This window comes from Misgurnus anguillicaudatus, chromosome 23 (assembly GCF_027580225.2).
Source record: "Misgurnus anguillicaudatus chromosome 23, ASM2758022v2, whole genome shotgun sequence".
Lineage (NCBI taxonomy): Eukaryota > Metazoa > Chordata > Actinopteri > Cypriniformes > Cobitidae > Misgurnus > Misgurnus anguillicaudatus.
In genome coordinates, this window is record NC_073359.2 from 8,608,537 (window position 1) to 8,632,801 (window position 24,265).

At 46.3% G+C, this 24,265-nt stretch overlaps 1 protein-coding gene across 3 annotated transcripts in view; it reads left to right on the plus strand.

Moving 5' to 3' along the window:
* The window catches only part of LOC129453090 (sialoadhesin-like), a 205,332-nt gene that overhangs the window by 99,408 nt on the left and 81,659 nt on the right, over nucleotides 1-24,265 (plus strand). The gene's annotated exons all lie outside the window — the stretch shown is intronic.

The following is a 24,265-nucleotide window of genomic DNA, read 5'->3' on the forward strand; positions in this document are numbered from 1 at the left end:
AGACGAGAGGTTGGAGACGTTAGAATAAGGAAGTTATCATGTGATTTGGATGTGGAGAAGCAAACACGACGCTGGTGGATGTATATTGGGAAATCGGTTGGACGACCAAGCGTGAGTAAACAATCACAACGAAACGCTCTGTGTTATCCAGTAGAGGAGTTACTATTATCTTTTTGGGGGCGTTGAAGGTTACCGGCCCTGCGGAGGTTGAATGCGTAGGTGAGCCGAAGAAGTAACCGGAAGACATAGAGGGGCGTTGTGAATATATTTACCTGTGAGATCTTTTCTCTTTCTCTGGCGTGTACAACGCCCAACCCGCCTCTCGAGCAGCCAAGACCTAGGCGGCCAAGCCTTAAACTTCACGTGGAGTGCGTGTGCAGAGTGCTGTGGTGAGTGTGGCTTTTACCGTGTGTTTCACTAAGCTTGCTGTGTGTGTGCTGTATTGACAGTAAACGAAGCCGCCCGGGCCCTGTGCAGATTGTGCGAAGAAAATAGCATGTTGAGGCCTGAGCCAGAGGAGAGAAACTGTATTAAAGGTCCAGTAGTGTGAGTAACCTACCTGTGCAGTATATTACTTACCTGTGTTTACAGCAACGCCTCGAAGAGGACCAAGCAGTGTCAGTAGTGAGAAACCCTTTACCTCTGTCTCCACGGATGCTTTGGAGTATATTAAAGGTCCAGTAGTGTGAGTAACCTACCTGTGCAGTATATCACTTACCTGTGTTTACAGCAACGCCTCGAAGAGGACCAAGCAGTGTCAGTAGTGAGAAACCCTTTACCTCTGTCTCCACGGATGCTTTGGAGTATATTAAAGGTCAAGTAGTGTGAGTAACCTACCTGTGCAGTATATCACTTACCTGTGTTTACAGCAACGCCTCGAAGAGGACCAAGCAGTGTCAGTAGTGAGAAACCCTTTACCTCTGTCTCCACGGATGCTTTGGAGTATATTAAAGGTCCAGTAGTGTGAGTAACCTACCTGTGCAGTATATCACTTACCTGTGTTCGCAGCAACGCCTTGAAGAGGACCAAGTAGTGTCAGTAGTGAGAAACCCTTTACCTCTGTCTCCACGAATGCTTTGGAGTGTATTACAGGCCCAGTGTTGTGAGTAACCTACCTGTACAGAGTGTAACTTACCTGTGTCTGGAGCCGTGCCTTGTGGTGGATCCCCTGCGTCCAGTGGGGTCGAGACGGAGTGACCTGAGGACAAGAGAAAGACAGAAATAACGGTCAGATAAGTTGTGACCCGGTGCTAGACCAACATTGATTGTACTTTTCCTGTTTTGCCTCCAAGAGGAAGCGGAGGGCGCCACGAGTTCAAGAGAAACAAGGAAGAAGACCCTTGGCCCCCATCCCCTGGTCCAACTCATCCTGGAGGCGAAAAGATTGTTTTAAGCTGCCCTTCCCCTTTTTCCCTTCCCTTTTTTTAATATTTAATAAAGATACCTTTTAACTGTAGTATACTCGTCTGTTTGGTCATTGGGATTGGGTCTTGGGAACCTCCTCGAGGTGGAAAGTAGAGAGGGGCGTGGCCTGTTAGCTATCTCGGGTCCGCCCCGGCCGTGACAGATTTGGCGTAGTCGGCAGGGTTCCACCTCGAGTTGAGCGACCAAGGCCCTCCAATGGCCGACGACGAGTTGCCCGAAGCCCCACCCCATGTAGTGCCCGAGAGGCCCGAAGCCCCACCTTGTGTGGTGCCTGAAGAGCCCGAAGCCCCACCCCGTGCCATGCCCATATTCCTAGGGAATCCCTGGGTGCAGAAGTATGGCGGAACCGAGTCAGAGGTCCGCTTGGCCGAGTGGAGGGCCCAACTGGAGTACCTGGCCGGCCTCCAAGGGCTGAGTGCCACCCAGCAGCAACAACTGGTGTTGAACTCTCTAGAAGGAGAAGCACGGCGGGAAGTACAAGCTGCCCCTGAAGCCGTTCGAGCCACCGCCCAGTCCATATTTCAATTCCTCGCCGACCAATACGGCGATACCACCCCTGTGGCCGTCTTACGGGCACAGTTCTTCAATTGCAAGCAGGGCCCACACCAGTCCATCCGAGCCTTCGCCTTGAAACTTCGCGAGCAGTACGGACGCCTACAACGGCGTCGAGACCATGGGTTGGGAGATGGAGAGACCCTGCTGCGAGATCAGTTTCTGCTAGGGCTAAGAGAAGGCCCCGAGTTGGCCGAAACCCTGGTAGGAGAGCTGCGCCTAGGGCCGGGAAGGAGAGAAGAAGGCCCCAACCCTCGGGACCGGGTGTACTCTGAACGAGGTCGAGACCCAACGAGGCGGCCCTACCAGGTAAATCGGCCCAGGTTCGAGTGGGACGAGCAGGGGAGGCCCATTTGCAACCGTTGTGGGACTGCTGGCCATGTGAGCCGGCAATGCGACCCACGAAGGGCCTCCGAGGGGGGTTTTTAGGACGACCGGCCACAGTGGGTCATGTGGTCGGAGCCCCCCAAACAGACCCCCCGAGAAGAATGGAGTCCAGGGACAGGATGGTCGGGCTTAGCCCGACAGTTGAGGTACAAGTATGTGGTACCACGGTACGGTGCCTGGTCGACACTGGATCCCAGGTCACCCTATTTTCAGAAAGCCTGTCCCACGAATTGTTTGGAGCCCAACCCGCACACGAAGCTGAAGCCCCTTGGCTTACCCTGACGGGGGCGAACGGGCTGGAGATTCCCTACATTGGTTACAGGTTCACGGACCTCGAGCTCTACGGAGTACAAGTGCCACAGAAAGGGATTATTATCGTTCAGGATCACTGCCTCGGCCGGCATCGGGCCCTCATAGGTATGAATGTTCTCTCGGAGTGCTGGGAGGAGCTATTTCGGGCTAGGCCCGTAGAGAAAATACCGAGGGCTGAACGGCCGGGCTGGGAACGTGTAGTGGCCGACTGCCGCCGAGTACAGATGGCTAAGATCCAAGGCAGTTGTGAAGAAGTTGGGCGAGTATCATGCCGGTTTGCACTATCTGTGCCAGCAAGGAGCGAAGCCATAGTGTGGGCCAGAGTCCCCCAGTGGCATCAGCAACCTGGGAGCTGGGTGTTGGTCGAACCCCATGGAGATTGCACCCAGGTAGGAGTAGCCCGAGGGCTTGCAGTGGTCCAACGAGGCCGAGTACCGGTCAAGATCTGTAACGAGAACCCCTATCCGGTGCTGTTGCACAAACACCAACGACTGGTGACGGTGACCACGGTTGAGGACCATCAAGTACGGGATGGAGAAGATGTGAGTTTCCGTCAGGTACGTCCCGCAGTGGTTGAAGTGGCTTTAACACAGGCTGAGGGAGCATCTAGGACGAAGGAAAAGAGGATGCCGAACCACTTGACAGGCGACTCCCTACAAGGGGAGGGCCTAGAACGAGGACAGGCAGAAAAGCTGCAGGAACTCCTTAGGAGGTGGCAACATGTATTTTCCACCCACGACGAGGATTATGGGTGCACTACGGTGGTAAGACACAGCATCCCCACGGGAACTGCCGGACCAAGTCGGGAGCGGTATCGTCCGATACCCCCCACCCTATACACAGAAGTGAGATCTCTGCTACAAGGTATGTTGGAGCAGGGGATCGTACGGGAGAGTAGCAGCCCTTGGGCGGCCCCGATAGTGCTGGTCCAAAAGAAGACAGGGGCATGGAGGTTCTGCGTAGATTACCGGAAGCTGAACCAGTTGACCTCGGATCGAAGACTCACTGGCAAGCTTGACCAAGTCCGCTTGGTACTCCACGCTAGATCTGGCCAGCGGGTATTGGCAAGTCCAAGTTGAGGAACAGGACCGGGAGAAGACGGCCTTCACCACGCCCTTTGGTCTATTCGAGTGGGACCGGATGCCCTTCGGGCTTTGCAACGCTCCCGCCACCTTCCAGAGGCTGATGCAACGGTGTCTCGGAGGTCAGTTAATGGAGTCTGTACTAGTATACCTGGACGATGTAATCGTGTATTCCCCAGACTTTGAAACCCACCTCCAGCACCTGGAAAAGGTGTTCCAAGAGATGGAGAGGTATGGCTTGAAACTGCAGCCCGAAAAGTGCCACCTACTGCGCCGCGAAGTGAAGTTCCTGGGCCATGTGGTGAGTGCATCTGGAGTGGCCGTAGACCCCGATAAGGTGGCGGCAGTGCGAGACTGGGAGGCCCCCAAGACCGTAAGGCAAGTGAGAGCATTTCTGGGCTTTGTGGGATACTATCGGCGATTCATAAAGGGATTCTCTAAGATCGCCAAACCCCTGAACCAACTGCTGGTCGGAACAGGACGACCACGGGGGCGGGGATCCCCAACAGTAGAGTGGAACGCCGATTGTGAGGCGGCCTTTAGGGCACTAAAACAAGAGCTGTTACAAGCCCCGATTTTAGCATATGCTGATTTTTCACAACCTTTTCTGCTGTATACAGATGCAAGTAACCTGGGCCTGGGGGCCGTACTCGCCCAGAAGCAGGAGGGAGTGGAGCGAGTAATCGCCTATGCTAGCCGGAGCCTTCACCCCGCCAAAAGGAATGACGCAAACTACAGTTCCTTTAAACTCGAGCTGCTGGCCTTGAAGTGGGCGTTGAGTGAAAAGTTTAAGGACTATCTCTGGGGAGCCAAGGTAACGGTGGTAACGGACAACAATCCCTTGGTACACCTACAAACGGCCCGGCTAGGAGCAGTAGAGCAACGGTGGGTGGCACAATTAGCTAACTATGATTACCAGTTGCAGTATCGCCCTGGGCGGGAGCACACCAACGCCGATGTGCTATCCCGGCTGCCGGTGAGGGGAGGCTCGAGGGGCCTGACACAGCGAGGGGAAGGATCGGAAGAGGAGGAATTGACGGTCGGGGTAGTGGAAGCCCCGGAAAGTCAGCAGGAGGCAGTACCTGTAAGTTGGGGATGGGACCCCCACCGGTGGAGGACCCGGCAGCAGGAGGACCGGGAGCTGCGGAGGCTGGGTGAGTGGATAGGACGAGGCCGATGGCCAACTCCCGTGGAGCAACAAGGGCAGACAGAGGTGAGCCGGAAGATGTTGGGGCAGTGGGAAAGATTAAAACTCTGTGAAGGTGTGTTATGCAGGACCGTTCGAGATCCAGGGACGGGAGAGGAGAATAGTCAGATTGTGGTACCCCCAAGCCATGTACGGGCGCTGATGATGGCATATCATGATCAGATGGGGCACCAAGGACAGGAGCGGACGCTGTCCCTACTACGTCGACACTTTTACTGGGCTGGAATGGAGACGTCTGTGAGTTCATTTATTCAAGCTTGTCCCCGATGTACTCTGTTTAAGTCTCGACAGGAGGCCCGAGCACCGATGGTCCCCATTCATGCTAGAGCCCCCCTCCATATCGTCGCAATGGACTACCTGACCTTGGGTCGCCCCACAGACCGCTTCCAGGACATCTTGGTCGTAACCGACCTCTTCACCAAGTACGCCTGGGCCATTCCTACCTTGGATCAGACGGCGAGTACCACCGCTACCGCATTGTGGAAAGCGGTCTTTCAATCATTTGGGTGCCCAGAGTTCCTCCATTCAGACCAAGGGCCCAACTTCGAGTCACGGATCATCCGAGAACTATGTCAACTGTACGGCTGCACGAAGACGCACACGACTTCCTACCACCCCCAAGGGAACGGGGGGTGTGAGCGGTTCAATCAAACCTTGCTGGGCTTGTTGGGGACCCTGGACCGGACACGTCAAGATAACTGGGTGAGTGCCCTGCCGAACCTATTACAAGCTTACAATAACAGTGTACATAGCACCACGGGGTACGCTCCCACTTACCTGATGTTTGGTAGACACATCCGCCTGCCTACAGATCTGTTGTTCGGGACGGCTGGAAGTGAAGGGGAAGAGAACGTGACCGAATGGGTAGGGCGACACCACCACCCCCTCTGCTCGGCCTACGAACAGGTCAACAAAAGATTCCAGGAGGCAGGAGCTAAGAACAAGAGGCTGTATGACAGGACGGCGCGGGAAGCCCCCTTGCTTCCTGGAGAGAGTGTCCTAGTGCGAGACAACCGAAGGCCAGGGAAGGGTAAGCTGAGCGACCGGTGGGAGGCCAGGCCCTACGTAGTCCAGAGCCAACAGAGGCCGGGACAGCCGGAACATGATCCGCCCTTGTCCAACCTACCCCCCACTGCCCATGGAAGCGACCCCGAAGGAGCCGGTACCCGTTACTCCTTGGATCGAAGGGTGGGTTATAGTCCCAGGGGGTCCGGTAGACGTACCGGCTCGGGAGGTCCCAGAGGAACCGGAGCACGTACCTGCTGCGATGGAACAGGCGGACGAACCGATCCAGGAGGCTCTAAGGGAGCCGGAAGACTTACCCGTCGTTCATGAAAGCACGGAAGGGAGGGGGAGGGGGAGGAGTTAACTACGCTCAGTTTGTTTGAAAACACATTTCATAAATCAACACACAGATTCGCTTAGAGAACCTTTAAAACCATGATTTTGCTTTACTTTAAAAAACACTTAAGTTAACAGCACAGTATGTTACAAATATCCGTATTATGCCTTTTTCTTGTTTAGAGTCTCTTACATTGAACAGCTTTACTGTGACCTGTGATAAACAAAATATTTGTGATGTGAGAGGGGCAGAGGTGAAACTGAGTTGCTCTTACCCAAACATCAACATCAAAACTGTGTTCTGGTTCAGCCAAAAACAGAAAACAAACTGGAGAAACAAAGAAGAACCTGAAGATTTGACTTTAGATTCAGATTACTCAGGACGAGTGAATCAGTGGATCACAAACCCTGAATCAATGCTCACAATAAAAGATGTGAGAGAGAGAGACAGTGGAGAATATCAGCTCATGATCATTATGAAGGATGGAGTTAAACATCTCAGCTCAGTCACAGTCAATCTAACAGTCACAGGTACATTTACATTCTCATCAGTCCAGTTCAACTCTTTTCATTTCTCATCTAATGTAAAGTTTGGTTTATTTAGTTTTACAGGTGAAGATGAATCCTGAATTTACAGGTGGACGAGTAAAACTGAGCTGTGATTCTTCCTGCAATCTCATATCTGAAACGTACTACTGGTACAAGAATGGATATTTAAAAGATAAAAAATCAAAATCCTTATTAGTGCCATCAAGAGGAAACACTGACAGCTATTCCTGCTCTGAGGCTGGCAAATACTCTCAATCCTCTTCTGTGTGTAAGTGTGACATTCAATATTTAGTTTAAAGGCTCACTGAAGTGCTTTGAAACGTGCAGCATCATTTGATGTGGTGACGTCATTTTAACTAAAATAGAATGCAGTGTTGCTATCTATAATACACATCCTTGTGTTCACGGGACAGTACAGGACACACAAAATGCATATAGATCTCAAGCTACAGCTCGTCCAAAAAGTCAATAGATTTGTCTACGGTTTATCCAAATAGTTGATAGATTTGTCGCAAAGCGCTAAAGGGATCTGAAAACTAACCAATAGCATTTAATTTACAACACAGTCCAGCATTTGACAACTTGTGAGCGTCACAGTTTTATTAAACTTAAGTCTAATAGTCCTGATTTTGATATAATATAAAACTGTCATGTAAGGAATAATTGATGATGGGCTGTTGAATTATTTGAAAATAATGCACTCCCAAGGTGGTAATGCGGCACAATGCGAAGCTGAGTACACAATCTGAATAGTTTCTTAACCCCTATGTGGGCGGATAGCCTGGCTCCGCCCTCCTACGTGCTTCCGCTTAATTTTCATTTCGCTTCAGAAGAGTGTCTGGGACTGCTCTGTAGAATTTCGTTTTCTCCGTCAAAAATCTGCAGGTCCAATCAGCGAACAGCGGGGAGTGGCTAAGAACGCAGATGTTGAGGTCGTGCGCCAGACTGAGTGACATAAGTCATGACCAAATGTTAGCGATTGGTTATGGCAGATTCAGAGTGACTCTGGGCAGATCCAATAGTTTTAAACTTTAAAAAAAGGGCCCTCCTTAACGGAAGTAACGCTTTGCAATGGAGCGTGGCCAGACTCTCTGTACAAATTAAATGATGTTTTATTAACAAGGTTCGGGAGGAGCATGTTCAGATAATTAAACACAGGTGAAAACACTCTCTGATAATCAAACACAGGTGGAAGCACTCAGCAATCAACCTAAGAGGGTACAAATAGACTCAGCAGTCTTACCTCATTATGTTGTCAATTCGCAGCATAGATGTTGTCAGTTCGCAGCATTATGTCTCAATCAAGCTCCTCTTCCAACGAAGACACAGACACCTCCAGGGATGCATCTCCGCACCCCACCGAGCCCACGGTCATCCCTCCTACACCGGACGTCGCACTCGAGCCCCCGGCTTCTCCCCGCGGCCGCACACCGGCCCGATCAGCCCGGCGCTCACCAAAACGCAGAAACCATTCTTCACCGCCCCCGGCTAGACACCCACATCATTCTCCAGCTTCCTCCTACCGCTCGGCCGTCCCGACGATCCCTCCTATTGGGAAATGGACCATAGCCAGACTGAGGCAAGCACTGAGTAACTCAGACCTTCAAGCTCAGAGGAAGATGAACAAAGCAGTGCTGTACTCTCTGTACGTCTCCCTTCAGTCGACTCACAAGCAGAGCAAAGCCCGCAAGGCTCAAAAATCGCATGCCCAGTCACCATCGATGTCTTCACGCTCAGGACGCAGCTCCCAACAGCTGTCAAGTCACCGCAGCAACAGGCCCTCAGCTAGCCTGGGCAAAGCTCCAGATTTCACCATGGCATGTCCATTATCACCGGCCAACGAGGCTCAGCCCTCCCCCTCTGCCTCCGCTACAGCAGCGCTGCATGCAGACGGGCCCAGAAGCCTCCCCACAGCCGCACAGTTCTATTCTCCCGCTGTTAATAACCCTTTTCCTTTTCAGTGCTAGCATCACAGATACGACAACAAGAGCAACATTTCTACCCAACAGGTTACAACCCCGCCCATTTCCAAGGGCCTGCAGCTGCCGCAACCCAAACGAGTGTGGCTCCGCCTCCGCTCGCAGCCCAAGCACACAGCAAGTTCAATCATCCCTCACATCCTCATAATAACTTTCCTTTTCATCTTCACACAGGTCTTCCAATTACAAGGGCACCGCTGTCATTTGCAGCCCCGGATTATATCCTTTCCAGTTCTACAATACAAAATAAATCACCATATTCTTTTTTTACAGCCACTCCGATGCCCGTTCCTTCCAATGCAGTCGCTATGGAACCCCCACCAGTTTCCCAATCCATCAGAGCGCAGATCCTCTCAGGGGCGGATGTAAATTTATCTTCTCTGTTGTCTCTCCTCCCCGCAGCTGAACCAGAACGCCAAGTGGATTTCTCAGTTACCCTAAAAAACACAAACACACACTCATCTCACGTCCTTTCATTTTCTGAATTTTTAATTGCTTTTTCACGTTTCACCGAAATTATCTGTGCAGCCTTCCCCCATAAGCGGCGCGAACTGAACGATTACCAAGCAATCATTGCCGAACTCACGCTGTCCTATGGGGGCGGGCATTTCTACACATACCACAAACTTTTTTCAGCCAAAAGTGCCGTGCGAGTCGCACAGTGGAATCAATGCACATACTGGGGTGCTCTCGACTCAGATCTCCACAACAGAGTGTTTCTAGGCTGCAAAAATATCACCTGCGCAGTTTGCAGGTCAGTGGCACACCCAACCGCATCATGCCCTCAGGTCAACCCTTCCTCTCTCCCCTTCGAGGGGAAAAGTCAAAGTAAATCCACCAGCTATGTGCCACGATCCGCAACCACCAGAGCTACACAGGACTCTGCTTTCGACGAAAGCACGCAGCCTTGTAATCATTTCAATGCAGGCAAATGCCAAAGATTGCGCTGCCGGTATTTGCACATTTGTAGTTTTTGTGGCGGCGCTCATGCTCGCATTGTATGTCCAGTTTTCAAGTCTGTCAATAAAAAATCTAAACAATATTGGGAGACTCCTGTGAATATTTCACGCATGCATTTCGAACTGGCTCATCACCCGGATGCCGAATTCACTGATTACCTGCTTTCAGGTCTAAAAAACGGCTTTAAACCTGGCTTAGAATGTCCGCTGTCCCAAAACATCATATGTAATAATCTCCAATCCGCCCTTTTAGAACCCGAAGTCGTAGACAAACTAATCAAAGACGAAGTTGAGTCAGGCTTCATGATCGGTCCGTTCGATAATCCTCCATTTAAATTGTTTCGGATCAGCCCCATTGGGGTGGCTACAAGAAAATTTTCAGGGAAAAAACGTCTAATAATCGACCTGTCAGCCCCGCAAAATTCCCCGTTCCCAAGCATAAATAGCTTGATCCCTCTCAGCGAATTTTCGCTCAAATACCACGATATAGATCAGGCTATAGACATGATTAAAATCGCAGGTCGGGGTGCTTGGCTTGCAAAACTTGACGTTACATCTGCTTTTAAAGTAATGCCTATCCATCCAGGTTCATGGCACCTATTTGGAGTTCGCTGGCTCGAGAAATATTATTTCGCAGTTCGCCTAACATTCGGATGCAAAAGCAGCCCAAAAATATTTGACATGCTATCAGAAGCCGTTTGCTGGATCTTGTCAAACAACTACGCCATTCCTTATCTCATTCACCTGCTAGATGATTTTTTAATAATCTCGCCTCCCAATCCCACCTCATCACGGTACAACACGTTTTCTCTGAGCTAGGAATTCCTATCGCTCAGGAAAAAACCATGGGCCCTGTAACATCTATCGAGTTTCTTGGAATTAATTTGGATTCAGTCAAATTCCAAGCATCTCTCCCTAAAGAAAAAAATCGACAGAATAATCCTTGTCTCTTCTACTTTCCTCGAAAAACCTAACTTTTCCAAACGAGAACTCCTGTCCCTGCTCGGACATCTAAACTTCGCAATGCGCATCATCCCTCAAGGTCGCCCCTTCATCTTGCACCTCCTCTTACTCGCATCCTCTGTCCACTCGCTAGAAGACCGCATTTCCATAACTCAAGCATGTCGCGACGAACTCAGGTTATGGTTAACATTTCTAAAACAGTGGAACGGCCTATCTTTTTTCTACAATAACCTCCTTTCATCACCCACCGACATCCAATTGTTCACAGACGCCGCCCCCTCAATAGGGTTCGGGGGATTCTACCAAGGTCGTTGGTTCGCGGCTCCGTGGCCACCACAGCTCCAGGACATATCTCAATCCTCTGCTCTATTCGAGCTCTACCCTCTCGTAGTAGCAGCTTTCCTGTGGGGGAAAGAATGGGCCGCTAGTAGTGTGTTAGTAAATTGCGACAATGACGCAACAGTGCACTGCATTAACTCTTTCCCCGCCATTGACGAGATATCTCGTCAATTAAGAGAAAACGCTTCCCCGCCAATGACGAGATTTTCCGTCTTTCCGCAATACCGCTATTATCCACCAGGTGGCGCCCTTCCGCAACTTTTTAAACCTGGAAGTACTGCCCTATGGCAAGCTGCTGCATGTCCGTGTCTGTTTTAAAGATCGCTCTGAATGGGATCTCTATGAAAAGTCCGTCACAAACATGGAATTATCTCTGCTTTTTGCTCAAAATGTGGTGTTTTTGCAGAAACCTACCCATATTCAAAAGCTGATTACAAAAGAACTACTCAAGGTAGGATGAAACGTTTTTTTTTGTTTGAAAGCGGAGGGTCTGTTCTTTCGTATATTGTATGTTTATATATCTGAAGAAGAACATTTTCTGGAAGGCATTAAACTTTGGTGAAAATCATGAAAAACGCTGGCGCTGGCTGGCAATTTTTTAAAAAAATGCTGGCGGTGAAAGAGTTAACAAAGGCCGTTCCCATTCACCCGCACTGATGCCACTCTTAAGGCGTCTTATCTGGATTTCAGCTTGCGATCAATTCATTATCATTGCTAAACACATCCCTGGGTCAAAAAACCAAATCGCTGACTCTCTGTCTCGTTTTCTGTTTCAGAAATTTAGGACGCTGGCTCCAGAGGCGGATCAATTCCCAACCCCGGTTCCTCGCTATTCAGAACTAATATTCCCTTAACCCACCTGTTAAAACCCCGGCTTGACGCATCACTCGACATAATTTGGTTATCCTCCAAACAGTATCTCCCAGGACCCTTTAATCCTACGTTACCACCTTTCCATGTATCTCATAAATTGCCTTTCCCTGATTTTTCTTTTCCTGAAACCACCTCTTTTATCTCCTACCTTTACATCATTAAACTCCTCTTTCCTGTCTCCTCTTTCCGTCCAGCGAGCATTGGTCTCACAGCGGACGGAGTGAGCTCTTCCCCAGTAGAGCACTTACGTTTTATCTTTCATCCAGCGATGCAGTGTGAGAAAATCTCCTGGGCAAGCACTCATTTTTCCTTTCTGTTTCCTTTCCGTCCAGCGAGCATTGGTCTCACAGCGGACGGAGCGAGAACTTTTCTGGTAGAGCATTTACATTTTCTCTTTCATCCAGCGATGCAGTGTGAGAAAATCTCCCGGGCAAGCACTTGTTTTCCTTTTCCGTTTCCTTTCCGTCCAGCGAGCATTGGTCTCACAGTGGACGGAGTGAGCTCTTCCCCAGTGGAGCACTTAAGTTTTCTCTTTCATCCAGTGATGCAGTGTGAGAAAATCTCCTGGGCAAGCACTCATTTTCCTTTCTGTTTCCTTTCCGTCCAGCGAGCACTGGTCTCACAGCGGACGGAGCGAGAACTTTTCCGGTAGAGCACTTACATTTTCTCTTTCATCCAGCGATGCAGTGTGAGAAAATCTCCCGGGCAAGCACTCGTTTTCCTTTCTGTTTCCTTTCCGTCCAGCGAGCACTGGTCTCACAGTGGAGGGAGTGAGAACTTTCCCGGTAGAGCACTTACGTTTTCTCTTTCATCCAGCGATGCAGTGTGAGAAAATCTCCTGGGCAAGCGCTCATTTTGCTGTTTCCTTTCCGTCTAGTGAGCATTGGTCTCACAGCAGACGGAGCGAGAACTTTTCCGGTAGAGCACTTACATTTTCTCTTTCATCCAGCGATGCAGTGTGAGAAAATCTCCCGGGCAAGCACTTACTTTCCAGTTTTCTCTTCCTGTCCAGCAAGCACTGGTCCCATATCAGAAAGAGTGAGAACTTTCCGGTAGAGCATTTACATTTTCTCTTTCATCCAGTGATGCAATGTGAGAAAATCTCCCGGGCAAGCACTCAATTTTTCCTCCCTACAATCGCTCCCCATTCACAGACCAACAGGGGCCGTCAGCTCAGACGGAGAGATACTATTACGGGCCTCCCCGGTCAAGCATCCAGGCACCTTCTCGAGATGCCAGCCCGCCAAACTCTGCACTCATTTGGGGGGTCTTCAGTCTGTCGGCTGTCCTCTGCTCTTGAACTTTGGGGGAAGTACTCTGGGTTCGGGCCAAACTCCGAGCTTGGAGCACTCCCTCCGGACAGCACGCCAAATACGCATTAAACTTTCTCAGATAATCAAACACAGGTGAAAGCATTTTCAGATAATCAAACAGAGGTGGAAGCACTCAGCAATCAACCTAAGAGGGTACAAATAGACTCAGCAGTCTTACCTCATTATGTTGTCAGTTCGCAGCATCCCCCCACCACCCCTTCTCCACACATTTTAGTCCTAAAACACACTTACATAGGGGGGAGTACTCTGGGTTCGGGCCGAACTCCGAGCTCGGAGCCCTCCCTCCGGACAGCACGCCAAATACGCATTAAACTTTACCCTCCAAATTATATGTAAGTGTGAACTCGTGAAATGAATGTAGGCTAAGAGAGTCTGGTTGCACCAGGCTAGTGGGCGGAGGCTAAACCCTCCAAAAGAATAGTATATTATTTTCTTCTATAAATGCCCCAAATACAGGGTTTCCAAACAAATGGAAAGAACAAGCAGAGATGTGTACAATCTTTATTTACCCTCAGAAAATATAAATATATAATTAAACCCAAAAACAATTTTTGGGGGAAGATACACAATTTGTAAACACAACAACAACAACAACATTCACACACAAAAAACATTAATGTCATACAATAGTAAATTGTAAAATCGGATATCGGACCATCAATATCAATATCCCATTGGATAATTTATCCCATTGCATTTGGGGAGGAATAAAGAAAGAAAAAAATATTAAGAGTCCAAATAAATTAAATCCGCCGGCCCCTCCACCAAAACGGCCATTGTCCAATCACACATCACAGCAACCGTTACTATGCGAGCACTGACAAACATTAATGCCCCCTGCATTTGTAAATCGGACACTAGATAAGCTACCCTCAGAGATTGTATGGAGAAGTTGTGTTCTTTCCATTCCCAAAGCCGAAAACACAACGTGAGCGGTGCATCCAATGGATAAAACAGTGTGGACGGCCCCACTCCCAGTTAAATGTGTCGAACATTTATGAAGCATAAATATGTCTGCACAAAGGTAAGGCTTACAGCTAACTAGTTACAGTGTTGTCCAGATCTACTAACTAGAGGCAAGAACACAAATTGGACCAAAGTTATAATTACCATGAATATAATTGCCAGAATGTTAACCTACTCTCTAAGCTAAGTTTAATGACTTCTTTAGCCAACATTAGTTAACATGTTAGCTAACGCTAGCTACATTAGCTGCTGTTGTGTTGGGACTTTCAGCTCCTCAACTTTATTTTTCGTCAGTTTATGACCAAGTCGAACATAGCGCCCTAAAAATGAACTTTAAATAATTTGTTTTTATCTTTCATGTCCCTGCTGAAAAAACCAGCATACCAGCAAGACCAGCATATGTTGTGTTTTGGTGCTGGTTTGCTAGTGAACACCAGCTAAACCAGCATCAAACCAGCATCAGCACCAGCATTAGCACCAGCTAAACCAGCAACAAACCACCATTAGCACCAGCTAAACCAGCTTTAGCACCAGCATCCCATGGTCATACCAGCATATGTTGTGTTTTGGTGCTGGTATGCTGTGACCACCAGCTAAACCAGCATAGACCAGCATAATTCCCATGCTGGTCCATGCTGGTTTGATGCTGTTTTTTCAGCAGGGGTAGCATTTTATGAACGGAAAACCTACCCCCGAGTTCCCAATCCTGTAAATGCTGTGCAATTTTATTATATTATAGATTTTATTTATTATATTACTATCTGTTCTGCAACTTTTAAGCCAAAGCAATTTCCTATTTGTGAATTCTGATTATCACCAAAGGAAATAAAACATTATGATTCTCAAAACGGCTATTCTCAAAACAACAGAGAAATGTCCGTTAGCTTTGAATGGCTTTGAAGCACATGTAGCTTTAGCTAGCTAACATACCCTTGTATTTTAACAAAATAGCTACTCACAATAGACATGAATAGACCATACCATATGAAAGAAAACTTACCCGGCAGTGCAAGAGCATGACTGGTCCACAAGGCTGTGCTGGTTGCATTTGAGTTACAGGTCATGTGGTTTCTCATTTTTAGCTTGAGACCGGTAAGCATTAGCCTTGATAGTAGTCGTGTCTACTTCATTGCGTATTTTTATATTTTGAATATATCCCTCCACTGCATATTGTAACCCCTTTTGCCTCGATCTGGAGGATATCGCGGAGGTATTGATCCAAAAAAGGTCACTGACACGCACGGGTATACTGCTTCCGTCATGGCAATCTGTCGCGCTGGTCATTTGTTTGTCGGAAGTAGCAACAGTAACTAAGGGGGGGCGGGGCTCGGCGAAAGGCTAATTGAAAAACCAAAATCACAATCCACACAGTAATCAAACCAAATTATAGGGTATAAATAAAATAAATCATCCTGAGCCCAGAAACCAATTACCCTTTATAAGGGGATTGATAATAGATAAGAGCCGTGCTTATAACCACTCACTGTACTCAACACGATTGACAAGCAAACCCCATACAAACAAAAAATAAAATAAAATAAAAAAACAAATACAAATACAGTTTGGCCAATATACCAAAACAACTTATTTAATAACAAATACTCTCACCACAATATTCCACACAGTTGACAAAATGAAAAGAAACAAATAATATTAATGCTGCCAAAATAACAAAATAAATTACTCAACAACCACTCTCACCACACACACACACTCAAACACGCATATTGTAGTCACTCAAACACACACAATGTAGTCACTCAAACACACACACACAATGTAGTCCCTCAAAACACACATTGTAGTCACTCAAACACGCACTCGCTCTGGCCCCCGCTCACATAAAACTCTTAACTGTGCATCTTTAAAGTAGTCAATGGGACTTGAGCACACTCTCTCCAATCTCCACAGCGCAGCCCCACTGATCACAGTAACATGCCGCTACGCAGCAGCAAAACAACAGTGGGCAGATTTCTGCAGCACAATTGACTGACCATTGGTAAGCACGGTGAACAAACCACCAATACTGCCTTGATCACACTATATAAACCAGTCATCATTATAATGGCACTACTAAAAAAACATGCAGCACCATATCAGTATAATAATATACCTTAATTTATTTAAATGCAGTTGCACATCCACAGGCCCAAGCCGAGAGGTAAAAGGGAATTTCCCCTTATTGAATTGGGGAAATCAGAGTCAACATAGGACCTTCACGCCCCATCTCTGCAGGACTTTCTACAACCCTCTCTAGCTCCAGTGCTAAATCTACTTCTGCTGAACTCGAGGCAGTTGGGGTTACATCTATAAGGGATACATCCTACTCTACCACTGCCACTGGGGAAGCTAAAACCTCATCCGTGTTGTCATCTAACAACCCCAACCCTGGGTCAACGATATGGCCTGAACATGATACATGTGGTACTGACTTTAAGTGAGACCTGTGTACCTGTTTTTACCAAAGAAGTATACACCACCATCATCTCTAGGGGCTTTAAAAAACTCTGTAAACAATGCTGGACCAGTGATTTTGTATTTTATGATGACCACAGACACCATAGTCCCTCGAATAAACTTCTTGTCCTCCCATCAGCGCAAAATCCCTTCCCAACTGATCATGACGTTTCTTACGAACTTCAGCAGCTCTATCCAGCCGAGCCCTTACTCTCATATAGGTTGTGTTAAGTCTCTCTCTATGCTCCACCACGCAGTCTTTCACCTGTCCACTGGCAGGTTTATCCACTGCTGAGAGCAGAAAATCGACTGGAAGTCTGGGGGCCTGCCCGAACATCAAAAAATATGGTGACTCACCGGTGGTCTGGTGAGGCGTGATATTATATGCAAAACTTACCTGTGCTATATGACAAGTCCATGACCTCTGCTGCTCTACAGACAGTGTGCGAAGTAAGTCATGAAGGGTTCGATTGAAGCGCTCACACTGCCCAACTGCCAGAGCTGGGAAACCACTGCAATGTTACGGATTTACGCCGGTACACCAAACCTATAGAACCACTCATGAACCAAAATATCAGCTACTGTTGCTGCTTTCTGGTCTCATGTGGGTACCGCCTTAGTGTATTTTGAGAACACATCAGTAATGACAAGGACATGCTCCCTTCCATCACTGGCCTGCTCCAAATTTGGTCTTGAGGCCAACAAATGGCCCATTGGAGCACGGGCTGTTGGCTGATTTGATTTTGCAACCGCACACTGACTACACTCCTGGCATTGCTTCCAGACATCTGCCTCCATCTCCTGCCAATAACACCAGCTGTGTATCAGCTCATAGGTACGCTCCCATTACTGTTAGCACAGCCAGGGTGATACCAAATATCAAAATCAAACGCTGCCAGCTGGGAAGCCCAGCGTTGCTACAAAGCACTCAGTTTGGCAGTCTTCAAATAGATCAGGGGGTTGTTATCTGTGTAAACTATACACTTGTGTCCTAAGAGATAGTCTCTAAACTTTTCGGTCAGAGCCCATTTTAATGCTAACAACTCCATCTTCATAATTTAGAATATTCCGTTCAGTGGATCTGAATCCATGGCTAGCATATGCAACCGGCCTCCTCTTACCATCCCACTCCTGTGCAAGCACTGCACCTAACCCAGAGTGGCTAGCATCAATTTCCAACACAAATAGGAGGGAGAAATTTGCATACGCCAAAACAGGAGCAGACACCAATCGCTTCTTCAAAGTTTAAAACCCCTGTTCACACTCCTCAGTCCAACAGCTGCCAATTGACTTCCCTTAACCCCTCCTCTTCTTTGTCCCTACCAAGTCTGCAACAAGCCGATGTAGTGGGGCAGCTAACTGAGCAAATTCCTCTACAAAATGCCTATAATAATCCTAAAAATGACCGCAACTCCGCCACATCAGTTGGTTGTTTCCACTCGGCCGCTGTGCTGATCTTAGCAGGATCGGTCAATAATCCTTCTCTAGACACCAGATGCCCCAGATAGCCTACTTCTTGCCAGAAAAGCAACATTTTTCCAACTTGCCCTTAAGTCCCTTTTTGGTCCCCAAACATGTGCTCCATAAGGCATTGGAAGGTGCTAGGTGCATTGCACAACTCAAAGGGCATTCGATTAAATTCAAATAACCCAAAGGGCGTGCAAAGTGGGGTCTTCCACTAATCTTCCTCTGCCACCAGGACCTGGCTATAGCCACTGGCGAGATCCAAAGTGAAAAACCTCTGTGCGTCACACAGGGCATCCAGGGACTCCTCAATCAGAGGCAGAGGAAAAGCATCCTTCCATGTCTTAACATTCAACTGCCTATAATCAATGCAAAGACGGATCTGACCATCTTTTTTTTCACAACTACAATTGGCAAGGCATACGGACTAGAGCTCTCTCTGATCACCTGATTCTGCAGCGGTTGGTAAATATGCTGCTTAACTGCCTCATAATCTAAAGGGGGCAACCGTCTAAACCTCTATACCGTCTATACCATCTTCTGGATTGTCTCCTCCATTCTATCAACCTCGACTGCCTGCAATGCAATGGTGGCTTAATGGACTGGTTCCTCTGATGGTACAACATCACACCCCTCTAACTGTGAGAGAGTCTCAACTTTGCACAATGTTCCCACCGCAACATGAGGGTGCAGTAGGACATCTTGTTCGCCTATATTAACTATAGGTACAAAGGCCACCCCTCGAACAATTGGTACCAGAGAAACCGATGCTAAAAGGCCAGCAGGGAGTGAATTCTCTTTCCCCAAAGGCTCAAACAGCAACATAGGTAGAGGGCCTACCAGTAAGGAAAATGTAACGGGCACAAACCGAAATTAATCTACAGGGATTCACACAGTTTCTCGGCCCCCAACCCTAGCCAGTTGTTCTGTGGTCTTCTGTGGCAACTTTTCTTTACCCCAAGGCTCAAAATGCTGGAGAAAAAACCCCTTTGAAATAGTGGTCACCATCGACCCAGTGTCCAATACATAGGGAACCTCTACCCCACCCATAGTAATAGTGGCAGAAGGACAGTTACCTAATAATTTAGTAAGGGCCTGGTTCCCAACTATTTCAGAGGGCCGAGACCCAACTGTTACCCCTCCTGAAGTGTGGCTCATTAATTCAGGGGGTTGAAGTTTTCCATCAGCCTATTAGGATTCAGAGACCTACCTGGCTGTGACAAAGATGCCTGCTGCTCTGTGGGTCTTTGAAAATCCAAAAAACAATTTCGGGCAATATGGCCTGCTTGATTACAACGTCTGCAAATAATAGGGTTAACTCCCCTAGACTGATTAAAAGCATGTTGTGAGTGCAATTGCTGTAAACCTTGGGTGAGTTGGTTAATTGCTCTTGTTGGGCCCTCAACATCTCTTTCAATTCAGCCAGCTCAGAGTGATTCTCTTGACCACGGGAGGGTAAACTATGCCCTTGGACTCTATCCCTCTAGTGACTCTAGTGACGGTGAGCGTTGTCGCGAGTGGACGCGGTTGCCCGGTAGAGGATCTATTGCTGCTGGTTAAGGAGCACAGGTACCGTGTTTGCTTTGTTTATTTGCTCACACGAGCGAAACGGCCATTTTAAAGTTTCAAAGGCCTCTACGATCTCAAGCAACTAAAGTTACACAGGCCTGCGTGTAAGTTGGGGTGTGTGAGTACTGTTGTTTGTGAGAGTGGGCCCATTCTGTATATTGTTGGTGGTTATTAATTGACCCGTTACTATTTGTTATCATTTGTTTACTTTGATACTGTGAGAAATCTGTGAAAATTACATCCCGTGTTATAATGAGGAGTAACCATAAGCTAAAGGTTCTCATGTGTGTTTGAGCATACTAATTTCCACTTAGATTTTGCATACCAGTGTGTATTGTAAAGTGTTATTTGGGGTTTTGCAGTTTTTTCTCTTTGCTATAGTGGGTTATTCTGTGATGTATACTGTGTAGTGTAAAAATAACAGTTGAACAGTGAATTAATAGTTCACAAACTGTTATAAGAGGGTATTTCAGTAAGAGCATGTAACTGGTGTTTGGTGGTCACACTTAAATGGGGTGGGAGCTACAAATTTTGGAATATTCTTTTCTTATAAAATTCTATACTTTAAACACAAATATATATTTTATTGCATTCATATTCATATTTTTCTATATTTTGTTAAAATAAATCCACTTAAAGTTTTTTTTCAATCTGTTTGGGTTATTTGAGTTCCCAAAAGCAGCTTTAAGGGTATCAGAGTAGGATGTTTATTTTTTAGTCGAGAGACAAACAAATTGAACCCGTCGCCCACTCTAAAGAAATTTAAGTCATACACATCAAATATGGTAGGGGGCGCTACACACCTCAAAATTTTAATGCAAAAAATGTATCACCAGATTGAAAGTACACACCCCTGCCTGAACACCATACCCTGCCCGACTAAGTGTGGGCGGAGGCTAAACCCTCCAAAAGAATAGTATATTGTTTTCTTCTATAAATGCCCCAAATACAGGGTTTCCAAGCAAATGGAAGAACAAGCAGAGATGTGTACAATCTTTATTTACTCTCAGAAAATATAAACTTATAATTAAACCCAAAACAATTTTGGGGGGAAGATACACAATTTGTAAACACAACAACAACATTCACACACAAAAAACAGACTCTTAATGTCATACAATAGTAACTTGTAAAATCGAATCTCGGACCATCAATATCAATATCCCAATGGATAAATTAGAATTTGGGGAGGAGAAAAGCAAGAAAAATAATAATAAGAGTCGAAATAAATGAAATCCAACCAACCTCAGTTCACACCGTCATGCAATTGTATAACCAAAATCACAATCCACACTGTAACCAAACCAAATTATAAAGTATAAATAAAAAAAAATCCTCCTGAGCCCAGCAACCAATTACCCTTTATAAGGGGATTGATAATAGATAAGAGCCGTGCTGATAACCACTCACAGTACTCAACACGATTGACAAGCAAACCCCAAACAAACAAAAAATAAAATGAAAAAACAAATACAAATACAGTTTGGCCAATATACCAAAACAACTTATTTAAAGGAACAGTATGTAGGATTGTGGCCAAAACTGGTATTGCAATCACAAAACTTGTGGCTAAAACTGGTACTGCAATCACACAACTGGTGGCCATTACACAAAAAGACAACATAAACATCAGTTGAGGGCTGCAACTCCACTCAGTCAGTTAGTGAGCAGCGATAGCGAGGATGGCAAGTGGTGTTTCACAAGAGTTAGACGCTCCGCCAGCCTCTTTAAGATCGCAAGTTTGGCAAAACTTCAGTTTTCCAGTCAGTTACAGTAGTACAGGCGAGAGAGTGGTGGAAAAGACGAGGACTTTGCGTTGGCGTTGTTCAGCAGTTGTTAGGTATGTGAGTGGAAATACATCTAATCAGGGCTCTCAAGTCTCACGCATTCACCTTGACACGCATTTCAGTCAGTTCAAACGCCACACTTTGTATTTCTCACGCTGAGAAGTAGGAGATAAAATGTCCTGCTATATACAACAGGCATACGCAGGGCAGTTCTGTCCAGTTCAGCTGCTTTCAGTTTTTTAAGCGTGCTCAACTTTACGCAGCGTCATTAGCGTCAGAGTACCGCGAGAAATCTTGCGGAGGAGGCTGATTTCAAATCGCTCTCGCGTTACTCTGACGTCATCCACTTGTCGTTTCTTGCAGCGCCTCGTGAAGTCATACACCCCTATTAATTCATCCTACAAGCCTATTTTTTTGTTCTTTAGTACATTAATATGAAATAAGGCCAAAATGTCATTTTAAATTGCACTTAGGTAACAATTATAATACATTTGAACCCATATTTGTATGAAAGATGAGTAAAAAGATTACTTAAAGTGGTATACATTTTTGAAATACGAGATAGTATGTTAAATGCATTTCAGTTCATATTCATGACATATGAAAATCTGAATGTTTTTAAGATTAGCTTAAGTACTAAAAAAAATGCCGCCTTCATTTTTGTTTTGCTTTTCCTTCCATTGTACCGAAAGTGAATCGAACCATGGCGCCTGAACCGAGGTACGAACCGAACCGGGACTTCTGTGTACCGTTCCACCCCTAATGTCTAGTGACATATCAGGGCCATTTTATGATTAATTGATATAAATTTCTTACATACTGTTCCTTTAATAACAAATACTCTCACCACAATATTCCACACAGTTGACAAAATGAAAAGAAACAAATAACATTAATGCTGCCAAAATAACAAAATAAATTACTCAACAACCACACACACACTCAAACACGTATAATGTAGTCACTCAAAAACACACATTGTAGTCACTCAAACACGCACTCGCCCTGGCCCCCGCTCACACAAAACTCATTCACATAAAACTCAGCGAACATAACTGTAGCGATTCCGCGGGAGGAGGGGAATAACGTTATTTGAAACACTATGAACCTTCGACCGAAACACTACGGGGATTCCCATGGGAATCTTAGATTTTAGCTCAAAAGGGAATATTATGTATAATTAACTGTAATTAACTATACAAGTTTATCAGGTTTTACCTGGCGTAGCAGAATTAATAATAACAATTAATTAATGTGTTCGTCCACCAAAGACATATATCCATAATCGTATAATAATGTCTAAGAAATGTTAATTTCATGGCCTTTAAAATTAACCTTCTCACTGATATACAGTGCTACTCGCAGCGTGTAGCTGGATCAAAAGGCAGAAATAGTGACTTTAATTTCATGAGCATTGAACACAGAAACAATTCAATTGTGAAAATGCAAAACCGGTTTATTAACTATAAAACGAAGTACACATAACGACTAACTAAACATACACACATACAATAACATAAAACATAGATGAGAAAGAAAAGATTGAAAAAGCTAGAGAGAGTATAAAAGATTGGCAATAGCACTATTGCTTAACATCTGCACAAACCATCTGAAAATCTCTAAGGAGCGCCTTAATTTTTATAAGGGGTACAGCTTCAACATCAGCGAGTAGAACAAGTTTATACTTGCATTTGGCTCTTTGTGATGTGGTGAGAAGTTTCTGATGCGCGCGGTGCGAGCAGGGAGAGAGAGAGAGAATCCAGGTGTGTTTGTAAGATGATATAGTCCGTTAGGTGTTTCCATATGGCGGATTGTTCCGCATAGATTGTCCAAACTCGAAGTGCAAAGTGCAAGCCAGGAAAGACTGTCCCGAAAAGACAGGGCTCAGAGAAAACTGCGCTGATGGGTTACCTGAGTAACTGAGCGACTGAGCGCTCCTGAGCCACGGGTGGCTGAGTTACTGAGCGAACTGAGCAAACTGAGCGATGATGGCTTGGGCGATAGGCCGTTTTGACCTTTCACGCACCCAGCCCATTTTAGGTGAATGACCAATGTGCGAAGTGTTCGATCGCGTGGGGAAACAAGCCTTTGTTCTTTCAGACATCACATTTGTGTAATTGCATAATGATAAAAGTTTGTTTCCATAACTCTTCAAATCGATATTAAATTACATTGATGCGGCTTATGGTAATATGATGCATAGCAATGATTAGGAAATAAAAAGTAGATTAATTTGATACTAGACAAGACATGGGTTTAAGATCACGTTGAATAATAATTTCATACCTAAGATATGAACCATGCTACAGTGAACAAAATCTAACTAAAGTGTTAACACACAGTTACATCACATATACACGATCATGCAGTAAAGGGATTAAAAATATATATACATTGAAACAGCTCATTGTGATCTTTAAATGTGGTTTCATCAGAGACATATAGTCCGTGCCCCCCTGCTGTGTCTGAGGCGATTGTCATTCGATCGGCTCTCAGGTTTCTCTGGTGGAATTCCTTTGAACCTCCTTTGAAGACTGCATTTGTTTTAATAGTTGCCCATTTTACAACCTTGATAGGTGATAGAGATCTGGGTGATTGTGTTATCAGGAGAAAGGGTTATCTAAAGTCACAATTTTAGAGCTGCTACGATCCAGATGCCCAATGGCCTCAACTGAGTCCGAGCCATCTGTTACATAACCGTACATCTTTAAAGTAGTCAA